At 42.4% G+C, this 24547-nt stretch overlaps 1 protein-coding gene across 3 annotated transcripts in view; it reads right to left on the reverse strand.

Moving 5' to 3' along the window:
* LOC311030565 (protein shisa-9-like) overlaps positions 1–24547 on the reverse strand; it is a 78939-nt gene that overhangs the window by 18913 nt on the left and 35479 nt on the right. The gene's annotated exons all lie outside the window — the stretch shown is intronic.

Raw genomic sequence — 24547 nt, forward strand, 5'->3', positions numbered from 1 at the left:
ACAAATCAACTGGTTTTGCAAAGCAAATGGAAGGACATAAGGAAGAAAGGAATGAAGACAAAAGCTACTGTAAGCAAAATGCATGACAAACCACAGCATTTATTAGTAATGGGCCGATCAATTCTTCAGTTCACAGAATGATTTCCTTTGTGTTGATACATGTTAATGAATCAGACACATTTTCATACTTTCAGTTTCTTTGTGACACTCATAGTCATAGTACACGCACGTTCGACGAGTAGCGCTGCCTGCCCCACCAAACTTCCCTACAATGCGCATTACAATTTAAGTTTACATTACTAAATGTAAAATATAAATTTTAATGCATTGCTTTAGCATCCAACTTGTATGCAAGCATCCTATGTAAGGTCAGTTCAATAATAATCTATAGGGTATTTGTGCTCGGAATAATCTGAAGAATGTGTTCCTGATCATAATTCACGATCAAACACACTCCTGTTATCGTCCCTGTTGTTTCTTAAGCTCATGAACACATCAAACGCAAATTTCCCAACTCTGGAAAGGATCCAAGGAGCACATGAATGCAGCATTCACATGCCGTGTGGTTCACTTCACCACCAGGCAGTCTGAGAAGATCCCTATGATAAGTACTTTTTCACCCATCACTAGCATTTATATAATCATGGAGGTCGAGAAATAACATGATCCAGTTTAACCTTGAGTCCAAGTGGATGTTGTGCCACATTTGAAGAAATTCACTCAAGCCATTCATGAGATATCGCTAATAATCTCTGCTATATTTAAGTAAAGTAATAAAAGTAAATGTATTAATGTCTAAGAAGCAATAAAGTTGGAAGAGTTGGCAGATTAACATTGCCAATGTAAATGCTGCAAATATGTCAAAAAGTAGGGATGAAAGATTGGAATAGTAAAAACTGATGAAAATGAAAGACAGGAGAGAGAGTGTGAGATGAACAGATGGGAGACAGATAAAAGAGAGAGGAAGAGGACAGAAAAGAGAATGTCCCTCTTGGTTTTCATCCATCCCAGAATGTAGATCAGCTGTTGAGCACCATGGACAGAACCATAATGTGTCCCACTGAGATCTCAACTGTTTAATTTCAGCACCATGGACAGCATCATTAGCCTCAACCACATCTAAGCCATCATTCCTTTGACTTCACTGTTCAGTAAAAAGCAGCGCAAAACATGGGCAGAGGCTGATATTTCACTGTGATCTAGCCTCTTCATGATCTTCAATTGATTTCATGGTCTTTTTCTGGATCCCTTATTTCTCCCCTCCCTCCCCCTTTGCATGCTTCTGTCCTTTTTACCTTCCTTCGGTCCCTCACTGCTTTCCCTTTTCTCAAATAAAATGTCCAGTTACAGCAGACTAAATCCTTACTCATCTAGATTTCAAAGTGTGGCTGGCTAATCTGTCAGGCATCACTTTAAAAATGCAAATGCAGTGAAGGGTTAATACAGGAGAATATTAAGGTTATTTATAAACACATATAAACACTCTAGTAGAGTCTAGCTAGTAGTATTAATCTGTTTAAGTGTGTGATAATTAGTGCTTGTTGGCGTATCGTATAGGGTGTACGCATCCTTTTGTGCTTCCATGTGAGAGTTATGTAACAGTAAAGCAAACCATGTGAGTGAATCTCTTTATTCCATTATTTCGTTTTCATTATCTACAAAGAGCTTCTTTAACTCTGACAGGCGTATGGCGTCCCACTGCCCCCCCCCCCTCCAAAGTCAAAGTCGCTATGACTCATTCTCCCTCCCCCTTCTCTCTCTAATTGTTCTTCAAGGAACAACAAAGCAAACCCCTGGCCACCGCTTCTTAACTTCTAAGGATTCTATTATTTAAAAGAGGTAATTGTACTGCACAGTCATCTAAAACTCACTTGCTCACCCATAGACAGTTACTGATGTGTGTTATTGTTTCTCTTTTTGTAGGTCTGTGTTTGTGAGCAATCTTGAAACCTTGTGTGTGCATCAAATGTACTGTGTGAGCGCATTGGTACGTGCACAATTTGTATGCATGTGTGTTGCATAATGATTTCCAGCTCCCTTCAACAGCTGCAGAGATTTGGAGAGGTAAAAAAAAAAAAAGAAATAAAAAAAATCCCTGTTATGCAACAGGACTCAATTTGGGTCTCATACATTAAGTTAATTTGCCTAAATTAATCTTTCATGAAAATATTTCACATCAATTGCTTCAGATGTGCTAATGGTGCATGACGGAGGTCAAGTGAGGCTCATTTGTGTGTCTTGATGACAGATATAAACAACCTTTGCCTTAAAATTACATTTGTGACAGCCATGGCCTGCAGATATGACCCTGTTTAACCCTCTGATGCACAACATGGGTCAAAAGGGACCTGGGATAATGATTGTGTTTATATCTTTGCCTTTCACGTTATTTTATTTTTTGCAATAAAAACATTTTGAATCACTAGCCCAATAATGTGAAACATGGATCAAAACTGACCAAGCAAACCCACTGAGGGTTAGTAATAAGAAGGTTTTCAGAAGGTGGTAACTTAGACTAGTAACCTAAAAGAGTGAGTGTTGCGGTTTGATGGATGGCTGCACAGATTCATTAGCCTGCCAGCAAAACCACTGTTTTCCTACGGTACAGCACGCCTGGCCTGTGCCTCCCTTTTGCGCCTGGTGTCGCAGTTGTAGTTGGTTTTAGACTTGCATTAGTGTTGAGATGAAGGGGGGAATTCATTTCTCATGTCATGATAGATAGATAGAGAGAGAGAGAGAGAGAGAGAGAGAGAGAGAGGAGCATATAGCAGCCAACGACTATTTGCTCTGTAAAGATATAGTGGAGTAATTTCTACCTGAACAGAGAAAAAAGGCAACACTCCCTCTGTGTGTGTTGTTATCTAAGCATCTTAATGTCTGTCAAGGGTAGAGACAAGTCCTCCTTTTCTCTCTACCTGCAGAACTAATGAATTAATAATATCCAATCTGGTAGATCTGTGCTCGTGCGTTTCTGTTTGTGTAAACACATATGTGTGTGTCACTGCAGCGGATGCATAGAGGTACACTCTTTTGGCTGCTGTACTTGGGAAACTAGTGAATTATTGAGCTAAGTGTTGAACATGCCCTTTCATCACAGAGGCCAAGCAGCCCCTGGGGCTTCACTCTACACTCACAAATCTCTGAAACTCGACTAGAAGACTTGCTTCAAGAGTCCGATCAGTTCAAGACACACATGACATTTCTTCAGCATTGATTTGTACTTTTTTTTTCAGAAAGATGCTTTATTTCCGCACAAGATGAGCAAGTGTCAACAACAAAAAAAAATCCCACCATATAACCTGTAGGCATAGGCCTTATCAAAGCTTTCTCTTCAATAATTTCATTTTCTTTTCATGAAATTATTACATTATAGTAATTAATTCCTCTCTGTTTAAGTTTACCCTTTTACATCAACTTGTCTAAGGGTGTTTTAGTCCCTCCTTGTATGCTACCATCCACACACGTGACCATGAAAAATGTATGATCGCGTTTTGTTATTTTTTGTATCTTAGTGTTTCCTACTCGCTTACTTTTCCTGTGCAGTGTATTATTTAGTATTTCCGTGTTTATGCCATGAAACCATCTGTTCAGGTCATATTCAACTTCATAGTGATGGTCTGTGCTTTCCATTCTGAGTTTTACCAGATGATTATTTTTTCCCATATAATTAAAAACACAAATTCAAAGTTAAGTCAATGCAAATCCCTTGCATCTGATACCAAGACAAGGTATCAAGATAATATTATAAAATTGAATGGAAGCAACCTGTATATTACACTTCAACTTCCCTGAAAACACTTAACACCTGTAATCTGATGTATTTTTCCAGAAATACAAATAATGAAACTATAGTTATGATTTTACATATTATCTGGCCATGTAACTGTCATGGGAGTTTAAAGGGGCCAGGTCGGATTCATCGCTCCGTGTGTCAAACAGAAGATACATCCTTATTATTTATTGTTCTGGGATCTTTTCATACGGGAGTATAAACGTCAAGCTTGACATGAGAGATTTAAAGCCTATTCCTCCTCAACCATAAACCCATTTTACCTGTGGCCAGAGGCTAATGTTGTACCCATAAAGGAGGTGAAGGGAAAAAATTAATTGATACATATTGTCCATTAAATCGAATATTTGACATGTTTCTGTCAGTGTTGGGGCCATGTCTGTTTCACTGATGTATTAGCTATCCAAGGGACATAAAACCTGTTACATAAGCTAGCCATAACCAGCAACATGTGACATGACCAGTGCACTTAAAAAAGAAAAATCCAGCAGGTGGGAATAATAAAAGAGGAGTGACATTGGTGTCTATGTTACTGTCATGTTACAGATATAGTCAGGATTTGATCAAAGGTGTTGTTTTTATGAATATTTCTTTTTGTTAAAAGACTAAAAAGAATGAGTCCTTGATGAATGTCAGCAGGGAGAAAGGGTTTATATTAAACCTGGATGTTTGATGTGCTGGTGAGTGTGCAGAACCTCCATGCAGCTACTCCTTGTAAATGAGGGTAAAAAAGCAGACGCACATGTTCAAGGTCAGCGAGACCCACACACACATAAAACGACATATGGACAAACACTTTCAACTTCCAATCTTTGCCAGGTTGTGTGAAAAGAGAGCATCAAGCACGGACTTAATTATTTATGCATGCATCCAGACAGGAAGAAAGGGCAAAAGGTATGCATATTAGTTTCTCTATGAAATATTACTGAATAGACCTTTGATGCAGCCAAAGGAATATAATAAAGGGAAGAGCAGACGTGATATAGAGGAAGAGAGGAGGGTGCTGGAGATAGAGAAGACAGAGATTGTTGGAAAAAGACAGAAAGTAAGAGATAATGAGAGTTAATAAAGAAAAAAATCATATCTGACTTCGACAGTTGTTTGTGAGGAATTCTGGCTGGGGAGTGAAAGTTATACACAGAAGAGAAAAGAGTGTAGTGTGGGTGAGTGTGTGTGTGTGTGCTTGTGTGTGTGCGTGTGTGTGTGTGTGTGTGTGTGTGTGGATGTTATACATGCTACAGGCCTCGCATTACAAGAGCGGCCCTCCCTCAGTGTCACTGTCGTAGTTTTGGCCTCTGAAGCGGACCCAATCTCTTGTGACCTAATTTGATGTAATGGTTGATGACAGTGATACACAAGAATGTGTGTAAGTGTATACGCTCCTCGACTTGTTAGCGGGATACTTCCCAATTATTGGACAACCACCCAGTAGGTTCCTACAGACACAGCAACAACCACACACATGGGTGCCTCATATATGCTCAGCTCTATCAGCCATCCACCCAGTCATGCTGCAAAAAGACACACTTACATTGAATTTTGGGTGAAATGATAATAATGATATAGGAAAAAATGTAGATTCAGCAACGTGAGTATGACTGTAAAGATCTGCTGTATTTTATGTGGAACAATGAAATCGGGAGAGGGATAAGGAATAAAGGAATAGAAAGAAAAGGAAGAAAAACACAGAAAGAAAGAAAGAAAGAAAGAAAGAAAGAAAGAAAGAAAGAAAGAAAGAAAGACAAGAGGAGATATATGACTTTAACTTTAAGTGTATATATGTGAGTCTTTCAAGAACAAAGTCATAATTTAAGGGATATCCAATACATTTTAAATGGCATTCAGTTTACTATGCTTACGTGGCTGAACTGAAAAGTATGGCTGAAACAATTAAAAATGATCCAGGTAGTGATTAGTTGTACTGCTTTTCCATTACCCTTGTAAACTATCTGTGGGTTTCAGCCCTAAACTGAAAGTGCGTTCCCTCCAGCTAACATGTCAGCCTGTAGTGAGTACCATTACCTTTAATCTCATGCAGCTGTCATACACTTTGTGAGTGTGTTTTGTCCAGTTCTCGTTTTCAGCTGTGCATATAGGTGCGTCTGAGCCATGCTGGTTGTCTCCCCCCAGCTATGTGCTGCTGGTGTGTCCTGACTGATTCTGACAGGCCTGTATGCGATTGCAGAGGTGAGAACTCCTTGCTTCTCTCTAACCACAGGCACATACCTTATGTTAATTCCCCTGCGTCTATGTGTGTGTGTGCATTTCCATGTGTAGAGACAAAACCCATTTCTCTGGGCTTGTATACATCGCTATACAGGTATGACTGTGTCCTTTTGTCTGCGTGGATGAGTAGTCTAACATGTACTGTATTTGTTTGCATGTGCCGAAACGATCTCATGCATACTCTCTACAGCAGCAGTGATGGTGGAATCGCCCAGCTCACTGACTTCACGCAGCACCATAAAAACCTAACAGCCAGCCAGCGCTGCCCTTCACTCATGGCTCCCGTTACAACACTTGGCAAGGGACGACTGCTCAAGAATATTAACTGTAAACCTATGGTGGAGAAAAAGCTCATACAGCGTCTCTGAATTATACCCATAAATGTGACAAAAAAGAGAAAAAGGTTTTCATCTCTTTGTGTAGTGCTTAATCATGAGAAGAGCCAACAACCAAGCACTTATCCTGGACTTGTTATGCATGTTTCTCCAGTATTTACCCTTGGAAGTGCACTCAAACACCCAAAGATGGATTGATGTAATTCTGAACTTTCTCAGAAACAGCAGTATTCAAAGACGTCTTGCTTATAAGGATCAGTAGACATTAACTGATTGAACTGATGGTTAATAATGACACTAGCACAGACACAAAAACCGAAAACACAAACGCAGATTTTGCTCCGTCTCTGTTCTATTTGACATTTAGGGTTACACTTTTATCCAAGTCACATTTAAATCAAAAGTGAACCAAACTTCAGTTTCAGAACCTTCATCATGAAAAGCAACCAGATTATATTAATATTAATTATGTATATAAAATATTGGAATATATATATAATATCTAATTGGAAACCAACACCTCAGGACAGAAAACAACAGAATGCAGATTCTAAGAAACGCTTTGTGTTTCAATGAGCTCCTTTTTACTCCTCTGCCACACGCTTTAAAAGAACACACACACACACACACACACACACACACACACACACACACACACACACACACACACACACACAAACACACACCCCAGTCATGTGGACTGTCTATGAGGACTGCATACAAACACACACGTGTACTAGGCCATACTCTATGGTCAAACTCACACACACACACGGCCCTTCCCTCTGTCCCTTTGTCTTGTCGGATCAGGAGCCAGCTCCTCTCTGTGTTTCCTAAAGCGTGAAACTCTTGCTAGTGCGCCCAGCCGCCATGTCTAACAGTGATTGATGCTCCACAGACTTTGAGACAGACGCTGTGTGTGAGCGTGGGTGTATGTGTGCGTACATGAGCGCCAGTGTTTGACCTTCAAATCACCTTCCATCCAAACAACCTACATCACCGACCTCCCTGTTTGTGCCTCCATCTTGGTATGTCCTGACCAATGCCAGATTAACATGGTGGACTGTTCTGCAAAGGCCACCTGGGGGTGGGGGGGGGGGGGGGGGGATGGGGGGTGGCGATGGGCTTTAGGGGTGTGAGCATATCCTGCACAGACTGCTAATTGGCTGCTATATACCCTATGGAGGGGGAGGACTGGGTGGAGGAAGAGGTGGGAGGACATGATGGACAGTAGCAAAGAGAGGAGAGTGGGGCCTGAATGCATCCTGGGATAAAGGTGTGATGAGAGAGAGAGAGAGAGAGAGAGAGAGAGAGAGAGAGAGAGAGAGAGAGAGAGAAGGTGGGCCCCTTATGAAGAGAAACAGAGGGAGCAGATGGTTTAGAAAAAGAAACGGATGACATGAGAGTGACAAAGGTACAGAATACTTCATCATTCCATCCAGCAGTGTTGTCTCGCAGAGAAGCAAGCTGCCCTCTTTTTTAAAGAAGTACACATGTTTTCAGTTATGTCACCAACTCATTCACTCATCACTTTAGAAAGTTTGAAATCCCTCCATGGATAACTTCCAACCGCTCTGACAATTATATTCCATTTTCCCATCTTTTTAAAAATACTCTCCCCCTGTTATTCATTAATCTGCCCATAAATCCCCCCTTCCTCCCCCTTCTCCCCCACTATCTGCTCCCCCAAGGCAGTGATTTGTGGATTCTGTCATACTCCTGGCAGCTGGTCCTCTGCATGTTCCCCTTAGAGAGAGAGGAGAAGGAGACAGAGTCAGAGAGAGAACGGGAGGATGAGAGGAAAAAAGGGTCTAGCCACCTCCGAATAATTACACATCCCCTCCCTCCACGCGTTGTCATCCTTCAGGTACTGTGAAATCTAGGCTACCAGACTAAAAATAATCGAGACTGCCGAGATGGTTTGCTCTCACTTTTATGAATGGCTCTTCCATTCTTAAAAAGATCCGACTCACATCTGAACACATTGGTGTTTTCAATTACTCTTGCTGATTCGACCTGTGCTCAGGATGAGGGTCGGCGGGGCTTTGTGCAGTATGTCACATTGTTGTGTTGGGGTTTGAGATCCAGCAGATGATAGATTTACTTGGCTGCTCAGAGCGAGCTTGTAGACGCACTTTAAAGCAACTCTGGACTAACATGCAACGCCCCAGATGTCTGACCGTTGTTCTAAATTTAAAAACAATGTATTTTTTTTGTAGGTTCGCAATTTGTCTCATAGACAACAAGAAGACCTTTCACAGAAGACATTTTAACATGTCACAGCAGGCAAAGAACAGGTGTATAGAGCCTAATATAACCTAGTTATGCTGGTTTATTTTGGACCTCTCTAACTGTGCGGTGATTTGCCTGGGTGAAGCCTCTGCCTGTGTCAAAAATTTAGGACCAAATTATCACAATGTGACTGCTGCTACGACCGAACGTCTACGACCCAACATATCAGAATACGATATGAAATGAAGCAGAATGAGGCCTTTTCACAGCAGGCATTGTAGGGTAGGCAAAGATGTAATTAATAACATTAATTATGGTGCTGTTCCATTAAAATGGGCCTGGTATTGTGCATTCTCGCTCACTGGAATGGCAGTGACACTTAATATAATGGGACTATAATTCATTTCATTAATTACACCTGTGTTTATAATGCTATGACACAATGGGAGTCTAAACACTGGCTGACGTGACATTTCATAGGCGTTATTATTCAATAAAGTTTAGGCTTGTTGTTGTCACGCTCTGAAGGCACCGTGAATAAAGAACAGTCATCATTAAAGTTATCAGTGCTGTAACACCTGTGCTTTTCTTGTGACGAGTCAAAATGGCTGCCTTCTGGACGTATAAACAATAGACCATGACATATCAGGAATAGCACATGTGCACCTTAACACATTATTGATAGCCTTCTTCCATTAAAGTGGCCAGTAAGCCATGCTAGTGAGCGAGTGTGCACGATGTAGAGGAATGACACTTACACTATGGATTTCACCCAATGAATGTTATTAATGACACCCGTTCTTTTCCTTTCCATTCCCTCAAAATGTCCAAGAAAGGCAACCTTAACAGTTGAATTGGACTCATCCGTGCTCTTTGTTCAAATTAATTAACCTTCATAAATCATTTTCTCTGCTCTTCATACCACAGGGCTCAAGACTCACTTTTTACATTGGTTGCTGTGATGCACTAATATGGGTACAACTAAAAATGTTTGCTTTCTGGCAGTGAAGTGATGCATCTTAAATATTTGTTTTTCCAGTACACATTCAGAAGTAATTATTTAATATGATTATTTATTTTATTTTTTCTTATATAGTGATACACAATTATGTCGTCCAAAACTACATATCAAACACATCATAAGAACAACATATTTTTGAGGGAAGTCAATCCAAGCTGTTACCAGTTAAAACATATGCATTGTATTAGATTCAGTGTAAAACCATCTCGACACATTCCAACCAGCAGATGACACAAATTGAGCTCAGTGATCTGTGCCTGACATCGTTGGCCTTTTTATAACCTTTATTGGCCCAGGGACGTTTGTAACCAGCTTTTCCAGCATTTTGCTCATTTTCATTCAGAGCGTTTCGTACAGTCACTCCTGAGAGCTGCCCAGAACAACAGTGGGGCCAGAGATCAGCTCCCCTGAAACAAGTAGATAAGTGACTTGAGTCCCTCCACAACAGCTATACTTATATATACCGACCTAACTTTCCTCACTGGTCTCAAGGTCGCTGGTTCAAATCTTCACCGGGCTACAACTCTACTGCTATATGTTTAATCTGAGATAATACATAATAAGAAGGAGTTGTGACTTCATATGCCAAGGTCAGGACTTTGACATTTATAACATGATTCAGCCTGTTATTGATGGAGACGGGCTGGGTGAAGTGTACCACCTTGGGGCATGTTATAAAACACACACACACACACACACACACACACACACACACACGCTCAGGCCTACATACATGCAAACGCTCAGCATCAACACAAACATTTTGCCTTAAACCTTAACATTTAAATAGCGTCATCAGCCACTTGATGTGCAAGATATTCACAAGCAATCTGCAACAGCCCGTAAGAGACACAGTTCAACTTGCGTAGCACAATTAAAGACAACATGAAAGTCATATGTCCCTGTAGTGTTAGGATTTGCTCACATACATGCTGCTGCACATTAACATGCCTCTAGTCTTGCAGCAGTATGATTTGTATACTGACACACACACATGACACACATACGCAAGCTGAGTGAGATATGGCGGCAGTTCCGACATGCTTGACATTTCTGCAGCCAGCACATGAAGGCTGTCTAGTGACATTTCACACCCTGGGCGGAGGGTCAGACAGAGACAGAAAACAAAATAAAGACAGAAACCTGGAAATAAATGAGAGCAGAGAGCAGTGAGGGGGAACAGAGGGGTGTTTTGGAGAGGTCTAATCAGGTTTTATTGCCACACATCCCTTATTGGATCCCGTCTTTCCTGCCTGTCCTCATCCTTCTCACTTTGTCTTTCAAGTTTCACTCCCCGAGTCCCACCATGTTTCTCACCTCATCGTCACCCTTTTGCCTCCATCTGTCAAGCATGCTCACGCTGCCACACTGCACGTTCCCTCCACTATCTCTTTATTTTTGGCATCTTAGCTATCACTCCTTTACTTCTTTTCTCACGCTGTACTTTTCTTTCTCCTCTCACGTTTTTGCCCTCCCCTTTCCCTCCTTTCCCTCCTGATCCTCCTTCGCCATCGCCTCTCCTGTGTGTTGCTGAGCGATTGAGATGCCACAGCGAATGACAGGCCGTGATTGAAAATCCTGTTTAGCAGAGTTTCCTCCTCCTGTTCCTCCTCACCAGCGCCTTTTTCTCCTCCTCTCTCTCCTCCCATTTAGGAGTCAGCTCCTGCCTAGTGGCCAACACTGGCCTCCCTTTGATCCCCCATAATGCATTGTGATGGCTGTGTCAGCGTGCAGCCTGATCTCAGAGTCTATCTCTAAGCAACAAGCTGAGATCAATAGCGCAGTGTCACCAGGGTACTGTTTTCTCAGTTGGTCTCTCTCCTCTCTCTGTCTGTCGGTCTGATTATCTCATTCTCTATTCTTCACCATCTCTTTTCTTTTCCTCCACCTTTATGTTATCTCTCTGTCACTACTTGCAACCTTCTCCACCCCGCACTGTGCCTTCACTTGCTATCTCGTCATCTGTCTTTTTGTGATTTATTATTTGTCTTTTTCTTTGTGCTTTCCACTCCTCACTACCGTACGCACGCAAGAAGGCCTCGACGCACATTAAATATAGTTGTATTATTATATAAAGAGTTTAATTTGCTTGTCTACACTTGTGTTTGTTGCCATCTTTTTGTATACAAAGATACATTGTTTTTGGCAACAAGGTGAATGTGACTACTCTTGAAAAGAAACTGCACATGGCAATTTCTTGGCACTTCCAAAAATGGATGTTGTGCCCACAAAAAGGGCCAGCCTAACATGAACCACTTTCTGCAAGCAGCCAGTGATGAATTGACACTGGGGTTCCCCCATTTTCAGCGAACAGAGTGCAGAGCAAAAGTTGGCCATTGTAGTAAATGGATATTGTTAAATGGTCCGGGATGTGTCGCCGTGCAGAGGGATACAGGAACAAACAAAAACTATAGAGCAAATTTGAGGTTTGAGGAGCAAGACATACTTTGAGCTATGCTAACATAACAAATGTGTGTCACCTTAATTTAGCATGCAACTATTTGCTGGTTAATCAGCACTAAGCATTGTGTACAGCTGAGGCTGATGGGACTGTAAATAGGTAAACAAGTATTGGACAAAACAAACCTGATGACGATGCTGCATTAATAGTTAAGACAAAGTGATTCCAGTTCATCCTGAGGGGGCATGAAAATGTATTTGTATTTGATTTTATTGGAAAATTTGATGTTTGTCATTTGATATCTGTGTCATACATTTTCTACAAAAGAAATGACATTAGCACAAAACATCGCAGTCACAGCGTTTCTTGTCTCTGAAACTAACAAGAAGCCTGGTGATTGATAACAGTGACGGTTCAACAGTATTACAGCAAAAACCCAACATACTGTGTTCCTGAGCAGACGGCAGAGCAGCAATAGGTGGCAATGACATCACCTCTACCAGGATAGCTTGTATTAAAGGACTTGCTACCTCCCCATCTGGCAGCACGACTACGTATGAGTAATGAGAATCAATCACAACATGGACACAGCGGGGTCATTACAGGACACGTGTGCATCATTTCCAGGTGTGAAAACAAGGACGCTGTCAAATTGATTGTCAAAATCATTATCCAGATGCAGATCACAGTTTAATGTCAGGTATAAACGATGTGTTGATTTGTCCTTGTGTTGCAGATCGGTAATTGGCAGGCTGGCGGGGATCGCAGCAGTGTGTTTCGACATATGGCGAGAGTGTTGGGACGACGATGAGCACCGTGAATAAGTCAGTCAGTCCGTGGGAAGGTAGCCGTCTGAATGACATCCAATGTGGGATTAAATGAATGTGTGCGGATTAATGATTCAATTGAGTGTGATATTTGTTATTAATGATAACGTAAGTATGAAGACTGTGTGTGTGTGTGTGACAGAGAGTGAGAAGAGCACTTCTCTTCTTTCTTCCACTGCCGTTAGATAAATGATACCTGTCACTTGCACAGCGGTATACTGACTATGGTATATGGGTTCACTTTGTTAAATGACAATCTCACCTTGTTTTGTCTCTCACACACTCACATGCACACACGCACACGGTGCACTCTGTGTTTGGACAGTCTAAAGGGGGCAGGGGAAAAGATGTGTTCTTGTTTCTTCTTCAGCCTTCTTGAGCTAGTTTAATTCATTCATTCTTTAACTGAATACAGTTAAATAATACAAATTATGATTAAAGATATCTTAACTTGGAGTCAGAACCTTACTAATAGAACACTAGCCCGCTTTAAGCTTTTGTTAAAGGTAATCAATATAGCTGTTTTTCTTACATATATTTGCAAAATAACCAACAAAGCATGTCTCTTATTAGTTCAAAATGAAACACATTAATTTCCAATTACAGCATTTTCCCTTATTTTACAGGATATTTTGCAATCCTAGAGATTCATCACTCGGTCTGGTTCACTCTCACCACTATCATAGTAAGTAAGTTATTCCTGCCGCAGCAAAAATAATCACAAAACCACATCTAATCAAATAATTTGAATTCAATTGGAATCAGATGGCAGTTACAGCTAATTAGCTTTTAGAAAAAAATGTTGTTATGTGTGTTTATATAAAACAAACAGTACCCTAAAGCAGTTCTTTGGTTTGTTATCTTAGTGGAACCAGTTTTGGTGCAGTATGGAACCCATCTACAAGGTGTTATAACACCTTTGTCAAATAATCCTATACAACACCATTTGAGGTGGTTCTTCACCTTCCTGAGGAGAGTTAACATTCAAGGGCTTAAAAAAGTTCTTTGTGTGCAACGGTTCTATATAGCACCTCAATCCATTCCAAAGAACCCCTGAGGAACCGACCTGACCTGCCAGCCTGAACTAGCCTGACAGTTAGATTTTTTTTAAATCTATTTTCCTTGTATTTGTGAAGCTTTCATGACCAAATTGCAATTTTCAATCATATCATATGTTTTTATGGTCAGGAAGGGTGTCAAACATTTGGAGTTTTGTTAGTTTGGCTTTGAAGGGGGCAAAATAGAAACACATAATCTGTTTTCAAATGTTTCTGTAACAGAGGTGACCAAACTAACATAATGGGCCCTAGTTTCGTAGACTAGGCGCAGTCAGTTTTCAGCGCACCTGCGCCGCGCCGACGGGGTGTGTCCGCCTGGACTTTGCAAGTTTCGTGCCCGCGCAGGCTCGCGCAGGAACACCTCCCGTCTCGCCCACCGGCGCAAGTGGGAAAGAGGGAGGAGAAGAAGGCGTGAGTGGGAGACGAGGAGGAGACGAGGCGTGGACTGGGATTAATACAGCCGATTCAGATCTTCACCAATCAAATGAGCTCCTCTCCTCACCTTTAATGCGTTAGGGGAGGTTCAGTGCAAGTTCCGTCACTTGACAACCCGATGACAGAAGCAACGCCGCCGCTCCCACCACGCGCATCACGCGCTGTGCGCGCGTATCATAATAATAACAATGCCCATATTATAAAAAACAGGAGAGAGAGAGGGAGATGTTTTGGTCCGAGAGGCTGAGTTTCCGTTACGCGTGCCATCCGCCTTTGATCTGACGTCAGATGTGACGGGACAATCTATATAGATATACATTCATGTGTTGATTCAATTAGTTGCATTAAATAGTGTTTGTTGTGATTATGTATTGCATTTAAATGTGCCTGGAACTGTGGAAACCTGCCTGTGAGGTCTCGGTGACGTGTGTGCACTGCGCGCCGTCAGCCAAACTTCCACTCCGCCAGCTGTGATTCGCATTGAATGAATGGACTTTATTTACGCCTTGCGCCGAGAGTAGACCAGGTAGGAGCTGGCGAGCTTTCAGCGCAGTCTCGGCGAGGCTTTTTGCCACGAAACTTCCGCTACGCCAAGCTGAATCTGTGACGCCTCCCCCTGCTGCACCGCCACACCCATCTTGGCGCAGGCGATCCACCAAACTGCCAAACTGACGGTGCGCAAGGCTGCGCGGGTCGAAACTTGCACTGCGCCGGCTCCGCCACCCTGCGCCGCCCTGCGCTGCGCCACGAAACTAGGGCCCAATATGACTACCCTACTCATGCATTATCTCCCCACAGGTAAGCACAGCATCACCTCGACCACTGAAGTCACACGCAACACATTTCCCTGTGAGGTTTCACGGGTCGAACCTGATGGGACGTCCGAGCTGCAGGTTGTGAGTCCGCTCACATGTTAGTGATACGGAAATGAACCACACAATTAGTCACTCATTCTGCCCTGCAGTCTTGTCTGTTAGGCTTCCTTCCTCGCCTGTCCACATATCTCCATCCTCTGTCGTCCTGCACAGGTCTTTGTTGTGTGTGTGTGTGTGTGTGTGTGTGTGTGTGTGTGTGTGTGTGTGTGTGTGTGTGTGTGTGTGTGTGTGTGTGTGTGTGTGTGTGCGCGCATGTGTGTGTGCGCATGTGTGTGTGCGTGCATTAAAAGCTGCTGGTCGGTGCTCTCTAAACCCTGTCGCCGTCACATAGCACATCGACTGTCATAACAGACCTGACTCCCCCTCTGAGGATCACGCATGGTTGAATGTGATTAGGTTAAACACGCTCTCTGAAATGACATGATGTGATGTGGCATTGTGTGTGTGTGTGTGTGTGTGTGTGCTAGACACAGAGAGAGAGAGAAAGAGAGAGAGAGAGAGAGAGATGTAATTTATAAGTGTAACGTGTAGCTTTATGTGTGCTTTTAGATTCTTAAGGTGTGTGCTGCTCTTTGTTGTCGCTTGTCCTTGTCCTTGTGTGTGTGTGTGTGTGTGCGTCCCATGATGCTTTCCAAGAGCTCTGACTTTCCAGTGTGAAACTGATTTCAATCAGATATGTTACAGCATCATTTCACACACACACACACACACACACACACACACACACACACACACACACACACACACACGCACACGCACACGTCCAGCTCAGCGCTGTTTCTTTGGTGATAAGTCCATCAATTTAAGCTCACAGTCAGAGCAACCTTCACAGACAGAAGGAGACATCGTTATCAAAGACTCATCCTCCTCCGTTTCTTCCTACTGGTTTCATTATTGAACTTGTGTTTACGACTCAGGGATGTCCGGAGAGAACCTGGCACCTTTAATCTAGTCAGAACTGTCAAAACGCTTCGTGGCTGTGGGACTAAACCAAATAATGTTGTCGAATTGCTCAAATTGAAGGAAGAGGGGAATCAAAATACTTTGTGGCTTTAGTCCTTTCGTGGAGATACAAGGTTTCCCAGAAGACACTTTTCCCTTCATCTGATATGATCTTGAAGCCTGTAATCATAAGATTGAGCTTGAACAAGATTGCTGGTTTGATTGTGGAAGATTATTCTAGTTGAACATGACAGAACACATGTACAGAATGAATGAACTGGAATACACATGGGCGGATCCCGAAAGCACGGCTGTCATAGAGCTGTGTCTCCATCCTCTCCGTCACAATAAAGCATGCTTTTGTGTTCGGCAGCCTATACAAGTACGGTCTGCTAGATTCAAATTAAAAGTGTGATTTCTAAATTGTCTTTTTTTACCACATGGATTTTATTGTTATTTTTATTTATTCCATTTTGACTCTTGCAACATATTTAAAAAAACGTTGGGTCAACAGTACGGGGTCTTTGTTGTCACATTTTGCATGCACATTGTCTATGAGTCACAGGTCAGTCCAGCTGCCTCACCCTCTGCTATATGCATGGGCGTCCCTGGAAAATATGCCAGCTTGACGGCAGCATATGTTGCTCCAAAATATTACTAAAATACTCATTATTACAATAATTTAACTTAGCAGTAATTTGATTTTAGCAGGATGAAAAAAATGATATTCTATCATCCTTGTTTTACTACATCCCTTTTGTCCTGTAAATCTACTTTTCTGCTGCTGCTCTCTCACTCTCTCTCTCTCCTTTTCTCCCTCCCTAGTAGTCAGCGAACATGCTACACTTGGCCTGATCCATTAACCAGGAAACCATTGAGTCCTCTATAAGAGGAGTTATGCCTCATTATGATGGAATAACAGAGCCAAAAGTCCGCCTGACTGTGTCTCTGTTTGTCAGTCTCAGTCATTGTTTTGGCGGCTCACTAAAGCCGTAATCTGCCGCTGCCCTGGCTTATTAATAAGCCTATTCTGGATATTCCTCCTCTGTGAGTTGGTTGACTTTCAGCAACGGCGACAGAAAGTCCTCACAGAAATAAGACGAATAGAGCAGCACCATCCATGCCCATGTGCTTGATGCATTTTATTTTCTGCAAAGTTGTTTCTTTCCGATTGTTTTCAAGTGCAGTGTGGTGTTTTATTTTCACTTTGCTTACATCATCCAATTAAGATGTCTTTCTTTATTTCCATCTGACACAAGCTTTTGTTTGCAACTAACTCATTATCTTTCCTTTTGGTTCCCTTTGTTCTTTTTTCTGGGTTTCAACGCTTTATTTTCATCGTGTTGCCTCTAGGTTTAGTCCCTGTGACCCCAAAAGTTTGCTTTCAGCTCCATGAGATTCAACTCTTGAACTCCTTAAAACACCAAAAGGAACATCTGGTCTAGTTATTGTAGCTCTGTGATCATTTCTGGGTGACTTTAGAGTTCAGTCAGAAATGAGGGATCAGAAAGCTCAGTCTGCAGACACCCAGGCTATGATTTAGAGAAGATGAGAGAAGAGGGGAGATAGCCGAGAAGGCCACTGAGGGATGGCTGAGAGAGAGAGGGAGGGAGAGAAGGTGGATGGGAGAAGATTGGCAACTAATGAGAGGGAACTGGAAAGGCTGAGATGGGAAAAGAGATAAAGGGACAGTAAAGCCACCTCTAAGACTTCCTCCTGACTCACCCGCCCTGAAGTCAGGGGGTGTATTTCAATCACACTCCATATCTGCTAGAGTGAAGGCTTCATGAATTACAGTTTTACTGTCCTAAATGAGTAAGAGAAAGATAAATATCACTTAAAATTCATGATGGGAATCACAGACTCATCCAAATAGGAGAGAGCCAAACTCCTCAGTGATTTAAAAACCATCAAGAAATTCATGAAAAAAAAACTGCAAGTCAGACAAATATGTAACTGAGACATTTTAAATGGGTATTTGGTGTCAGTATAGTTTGGGAGAGAGATACATGTGTGTGTGCGAGAGAGAGAGAGAGAGAGAGAGAGAGAGAGAGAGAGAGAGAGAGAGAGAGGTGGGAAGTTGATGTAGAGATGAGAAATGCATATACTCATATTTCTCCTCTCCAAGCCAGACAATAATAGATCGTAACGCTTATATGAAGATGGAGAGAAATAAAAAGATCCAAGACATTCAAGAGTCAAACAAGACAAAGTAACTAAAGAAAACACAATGGGCTGCTGAGATTGGTAGACGTTGATTAAGACACGCTGGAGGCAAATATAGCCAATACGCAGAACGTTTACAGTCTGCTTGTGCTGCGGCCCATCTCAGACTTTATCAATTGTAGAAACTCCTCTCTACAAATAGACCATTTTATATGATGTTTGCACATAGATGATGAAAGGTTGAGCCCGACTGACAACTGAAAGGGCAGAACGAGACAAAGATGCTTCTGAGCAACAGTTCAATAACAAAAGAAGAAATGACCCGTCATTGGGAACCAAAATTGGAAAAAGTCGATGAGACATTTCATGTAAACCTCATAGTGGAAATAGAGGAAAGGTCAGAGGATTCATCCTCAAAGGACCATGAATGTACAAAATCTCCTGGCAACGCACCCAACAATATATATTTAAGTCTGGACCAACGTGGTACGTTATAAAAAGTTTGGCCAAAAAAACGAGTTAACATCTGTATAATTTGTTAATTATTGATTACTAATAGTTATATAAAGGCATTCACACCGGCACCTGTGTTGATATATTACAGCTGGTGAAACCCATTCCTGTGATTCCATAATAAATATACTGTATACTGGCACAGGAGCCATCACAAGGCCAACAAGGTCATTTTTGGCACACATGCTCACAGGTGCCGATCAGAATGTAAAGTCCCATAAAGCAGCAGATAGATTATTAAGGAGACGTGGGGTCCTGTCAGGCATTCAGACATAATGGTAGGAAAGTAAGTGGATTACAAGACAAGTTGGCCACCTGATGGGCAAACTGTACGATACGTTCATGCATGAGAGCATGTTTTCATGCTTGTATGAACACACACACACACACACACCACACACATATACTCACATATTCTTAAACCATATTTGCTCTGTTTCACTCCCATCCCTCCGTCTCTCTCTCTCTGTCTCTCTGGTGGGGTGTCGTTGACGAGCTCAGTGCGGATATAATTGGCACTGGCCCCATGTGGCACTGTAGTGAAGAAATCAAGGGCGCACAGATGTAAACAAACACTCACTCTCACACAGATGATAACACACTCCTGCATGCCCACACACACACACACACCAGCCTCCTGCCTATAGTACGTCTTTCACTTAACACCCATCCTGCAGGCTCCCGTGATACTCATTTCCTTGTTTTGATTTCAATGTCACACCGATGCTACCCCCCCTCCCCTCCGCTGTCTCCACCTCCCCCTCTTTCTTCATCAAACACTCCGTCTCTCCTTTTCCTCTTTTAATATTCCCTCCTTCCATCTCCACCTCCCTTCCTCCCCCACTCTGATGTTTATATTTCTCTCCCTCTGCCACTTTTCCCTCCGTCGCAGGCCAGCAACATGCAAATTATGCCCCACAAATGCAAATCCTTTCCCATCTCAGAAGAGACCTCCAGTGAAGACGGAGAGTCCGCCCAGCTCAGATATGCCCCACTGAAGTCTTTCCTCCCGTAACAGAGGGGCGTCGTTTGTTTGAAGGTAACCTCTGAGAACTGCTGAATAAAGGAGTACGTGTGTGCATGTGCATTATTGAGACAGTCCAAGGCGTCATTATTCAGTGTGTTTTTAAATGGATGTTGCAATAAAAACTAGGCCACATCTATAGGTTGGTATTTGTGTTTGGGTCATTTATTACCATTATCATTGGTAAAATAACTCAATGAATGTAGGGTTGTTATTGTTTGGTTTATGTGTGACATTATTTCATGTGCATATGACATTACGTCCAGTCAATAAATACTGGCATCAGTCTTTGAAATCCCCACGGTGTACTGTAGTATATACACACATAAAGAGACTAGGATGGTTCTGATATCAGCGGCTTCTACATTATGAGTTGACTGATTTCGGTTGAGGGAAAACCTGGTAGAGTCCCAGCTGTTTTCAGCGGTGCTGCACACGATGCTGAAATCAGCTGATTTGAGGAAACAAAGAAAAGTGAATAGTTCTCGTCTACTCTTTGCTGCAGTCAGTGCTACAATTAGAGGCGGTGTTGGCACGGCTGACATCAGCTATAAGTGATCTGCGAGCGTTCTCGCATTCCCAGCCTTCAATCGTCCTTCCCGCTCCTCTTTCCTGCCATCTGTTCTGTTCTCACTCCTCCTCCCCGCCACACTTTCTTATTTACATCCCGTCGCCTGATACCCGCTTCAGCTCTCACTCTCACTTATATAATCACTCACTGTCTCACTTCTTTTCACCTTATATATTTTTTTTTTTATATTTTTCAGATTTTTAGTCCTCTGCTCCAGCCTGTTTCCATCTCCTTCTTTTCCTTCCCTCTGCCCTTTCTTTCAAATATTTGCTTTTATCTTACATCTAAAACACGAGAAAATGTGTGTGTGTGTAAGATTGTGCAACCTGGTTTGTGTTGTGTGTAATTTGTTTGTATGTATACACGCAACCTTCTGCATGTGTGTGTCTGCAGCGCATGGTGACTGTCCTCGGGGCAGCTCTCCACACCAGAGCAGAGCAGCAGCTGACCAGCTGGCCCCCTCGCAGCTAGCAGCATGTTGTCTCTCCTATCCGTTCTCTCCATCTCTGTCTCCGTCCATCCTTCCCTCCCGTCTCACCCTCTCTACTTTATTTTCTCCAGCTCTCACACACGTTGAAATCCAACCCCTTATTTCGTCATCGTGCGCTGGACACCGTGTCCCACCCAGTGCTCATTGTGATCATCACCAGACCCCTTACACCTCTGTGTCCCCTTCTTTCTTTACCTTTACTGCTCTCCCCCTCTCCTCCCCTCCACGGTCGCTGTTTCTCCCATTCCACGCCTCACTAATGTCACTGTTAAGGTTTGTCTCCTTTAAGCTCATCTCATTTTCATCTCCTCCCTCCCCGTCTCTCTCGACTCGCCGTTACCTTGTTCCTTGACTCTGAAGAACTTTTCTATGTTAACCCATTTTCTCCCCATCACATCAGCTGTCTTTTGGAACCACACAAAAACTTCCTGTTTCACTGATTCAGTCATTGTAACCGCCGCGTGACCTCAATACTTTCCCTCCTTGTGTTCTTCTGTTCCCCTCTCTCTCCCTCTTCCCTCTCTCGCAGTCAGATATGCCAGCCTCCGACTTTACATCCTGCCACTTTCATCCCCGAGTTCATCTCTTACACGGTATTAAATATATATCTTCCTTGAAAATGAGCATGGGTGAGCAGGAGAGGATGGAAGTCAGATAAGGAGATCATTCTTTTCTCAGGGAGGAAACAAGAGGATTTGGCTGCTGTCTTCATTAGGGAAAAGGGCTCAGAACTTGTTCAGTGTAGTTTCATCCTTTTCTCACCGCACTCTTACTGGTGCAGCTACAGCTTATTGTAAGTCACAGTGCATCAATCCACAAAGTACTTTTTTGACGTACATTTCTAGTAAGAGTAGCAAACCGTCTGTCATAAAGTGATCGTAATCTGCCTTCTGCATTATCTGCATCAGAGGTAAGTCAGCAAGTCGGGGTGAAAAGAAAGAACATTTGAGATCCGCTATCATATGAACAATTTCAGAATAAATCAATTATTAATTATTATTTTAAAATTCACAGAAAAGACAGACAGGGAACAAATGTGAAAGGCAAGAAAGAGATATTGGATTTAAGGTATTGATGGGTGCATGGTGCTGCATGTAGTGTCTCATATCTGTGAGACTATTGGCTGTACTTTGAGCTAAATGCTTAAAATGTTTACCATGTTCACCATCGGGGCTGCACGGTGGTGTAGTGGGTAGCACGATCGCCTCACAGCAAGAGGGTCCCGGGTTCCTTCTGTGTGGAGTTTGCATGTTCTCCCCGTGTAAGCGTGGGTTCTCTCCGGGTTCTCCGGCTTCCTCCCACAGTCCAAAGACATGCATGGGGATAGGTTAATTGATGACTCTAAATTGCCCGTAGGTGTGAATGTGAGCGTGAATGGTTGTTTGTCTCTTTGGCCCTGTGATAGACTGGCGTCCTGTCCAGGGTGTACCCTGCCTTCAGCCAATGATAGCCCCCCCCCCCCCCCGTGACCCTGAATACAGGATAAGCGGTAGAAAATGGATATATAACCATATTGGTTTCGCACACAATTACCTAATAATTAGCATTACACACAAAGTACAGCTTTGTCAACAGCTTCCCAGGTATTTTTTCAATGTGAAATGTTTTCGATCAGAAGATCGAACAAGTTACTACACGGATCATTAATGTGTGTACCAGATATTCAATCCACTCAATATAGGGAGACATTTCACTCTGAGTCAAAAGTGTGAACATCATGGCGGTGCTAAGGAGAAACATCAGGGGATCATCAAAGTCAGGACTCTTCCTCTGAGGACCATGAATGTCTGTGCCAAATTTCATGGGAATGAAACTGTTGCCAAGCTAGAGTTGACGGGCAACCCAACGACAGACCGATGTCGTCTCAGGCCTCTGGCATGGCTAAAAACCGCTGCTGAACTTAAGAAATTTAAAAAAAGATCACGTTCAGAGCTGTTACTGTAGATATTCCATTTTAGAGGCTTTTCCCATTGAAAGGCAATAATGTTATCGTTATCATTATAGGTGTGCATTTTGCCGTAGTTGTTGTTGGTGAAACACAACTTTTCATAGAGCCTAGACGTCTTTTCTATGAGCCCAGAATTTTAATTCATGGAGAGGGAGAACAGTTCAATCGCGATGGCCAACCTCCACGAGTGCTTTTACTCTAACCTGTGAAGTGATAAGCATTTGGTCTCCATTCATAGCCATCTGTCTACCATGCTCTCTCCTTTCCTCTCTGTGTCTTTCTCTGCCCCACATCTCTGTTTTCCCGCTCTCTCTGTCTAAGTGGCCTGGAGGATTAAATATGTTTAATTAAGAGGTGATTATGTGTAGACGGCTGACACAAAGGGATCGCAATGGTTTCATCCCATCGCCCCACTGTCGTCACCCTATAACCCCATTCAATCCCTGCACCACACACACACACACCCACATACACTCTGTCCTCCATTCGTCTGCCCTGTTTATCTGCCCTCAGACGCCTCTCATGGCCTTTCTTCTGTTAGTTCTTTGCACTTTATCATCTGTTAATCTACAGCATTAATTATCCTTCTGCTTCTTCCGTGTCTCAGAGTGGCATAGTGTATAATTCTTCTTCTTTCTTGTGTAGCCTGACATTTTACAGCATAGATACGTCAAACATCTGAAACGTGGGAGAGATAAGAAAATGGAAAACGTTCATAAACACAACCAAATGAGGTTTAAGAACTAGTCAATATTATCTTAAGGTATAAAATTGAACTATTTTTTATGTGTGCACACCACTGATCCATCAGATTTAAAAAAGGAAATATTCAAAAGATAACTTTATCACAATAAAATATTCAAGACAATCAAAAATGCTATCACATATGGTGAGAAGTATATTTCATAATGTATGTACTAAAAGTGAGTGAGTGTGTGTGTGTGTGTGTGTGTGTGTGTGTGTGTGTGTGTGTGTGTGTGTGTGTGTGTGTGTGTGTGTGTGTGTGTGTGTGTGTGTGGTGCTGAAGGGCTGATAATGATGATGAAGACAGAAAAAATACCAAGATAGAATAATGTGAGAAAGCAGAGGATGTAAACTGGAGATTTATTAGCAGGGGAAGAATGAAATGCAAGGAGAAAAACAAAGCATGACGGAAGAATGCAGAGCGCTAATAAGCACAGCGTGGGGTGAGAAGTGGGGTGAGAAAGAGGCCAAAAACTTGTTTATTGCAATAGTGGGAAAATGAAAGTAAAGGGAGACACCTCAGCATTTTCTTTTTGTCTTGATGTGTGAATGAATACTGCATGTGTACGTGGGAGCATTGATGATAGAGTGAAATGTGAAAACTTCACTTTATGATAATTGATATATGATTGAGAGCATATATAAACATGTGGTTTGTATCTGCGCATGTGCACTAACAAAAGCCGCCATCGTGTTTATTCATATCATATGGCTTTATGCATGCATTGGTGGAACCAGATATGACCTTCAATGGTTTACAATAAAGATTCACTTCACACACAGTAACACAAGTCAACCTGGGTACCAGAAAACATCTGGACCAAAGCTTGGCTCACATTTTCTCTGCTGAGCCTGATGCGAGGGACAAACTAGAGAGGCAACAGGGACCTTTGTCCTTTCAAACATGCCATCACTCTTGTCACAAATAAGCCCTCAGGAAACATGCCTG

Source organism: Eutrigla gurnardus (genome assembly GCF_963514095.1).
Source record: "Eutrigla gurnardus genome assembly, chromosome: 20".
Lineage (NCBI taxonomy): Eukaryota > Metazoa > Chordata > Actinopteri > Perciformes > Triglidae > Eutrigla > Eutrigla gurnardus.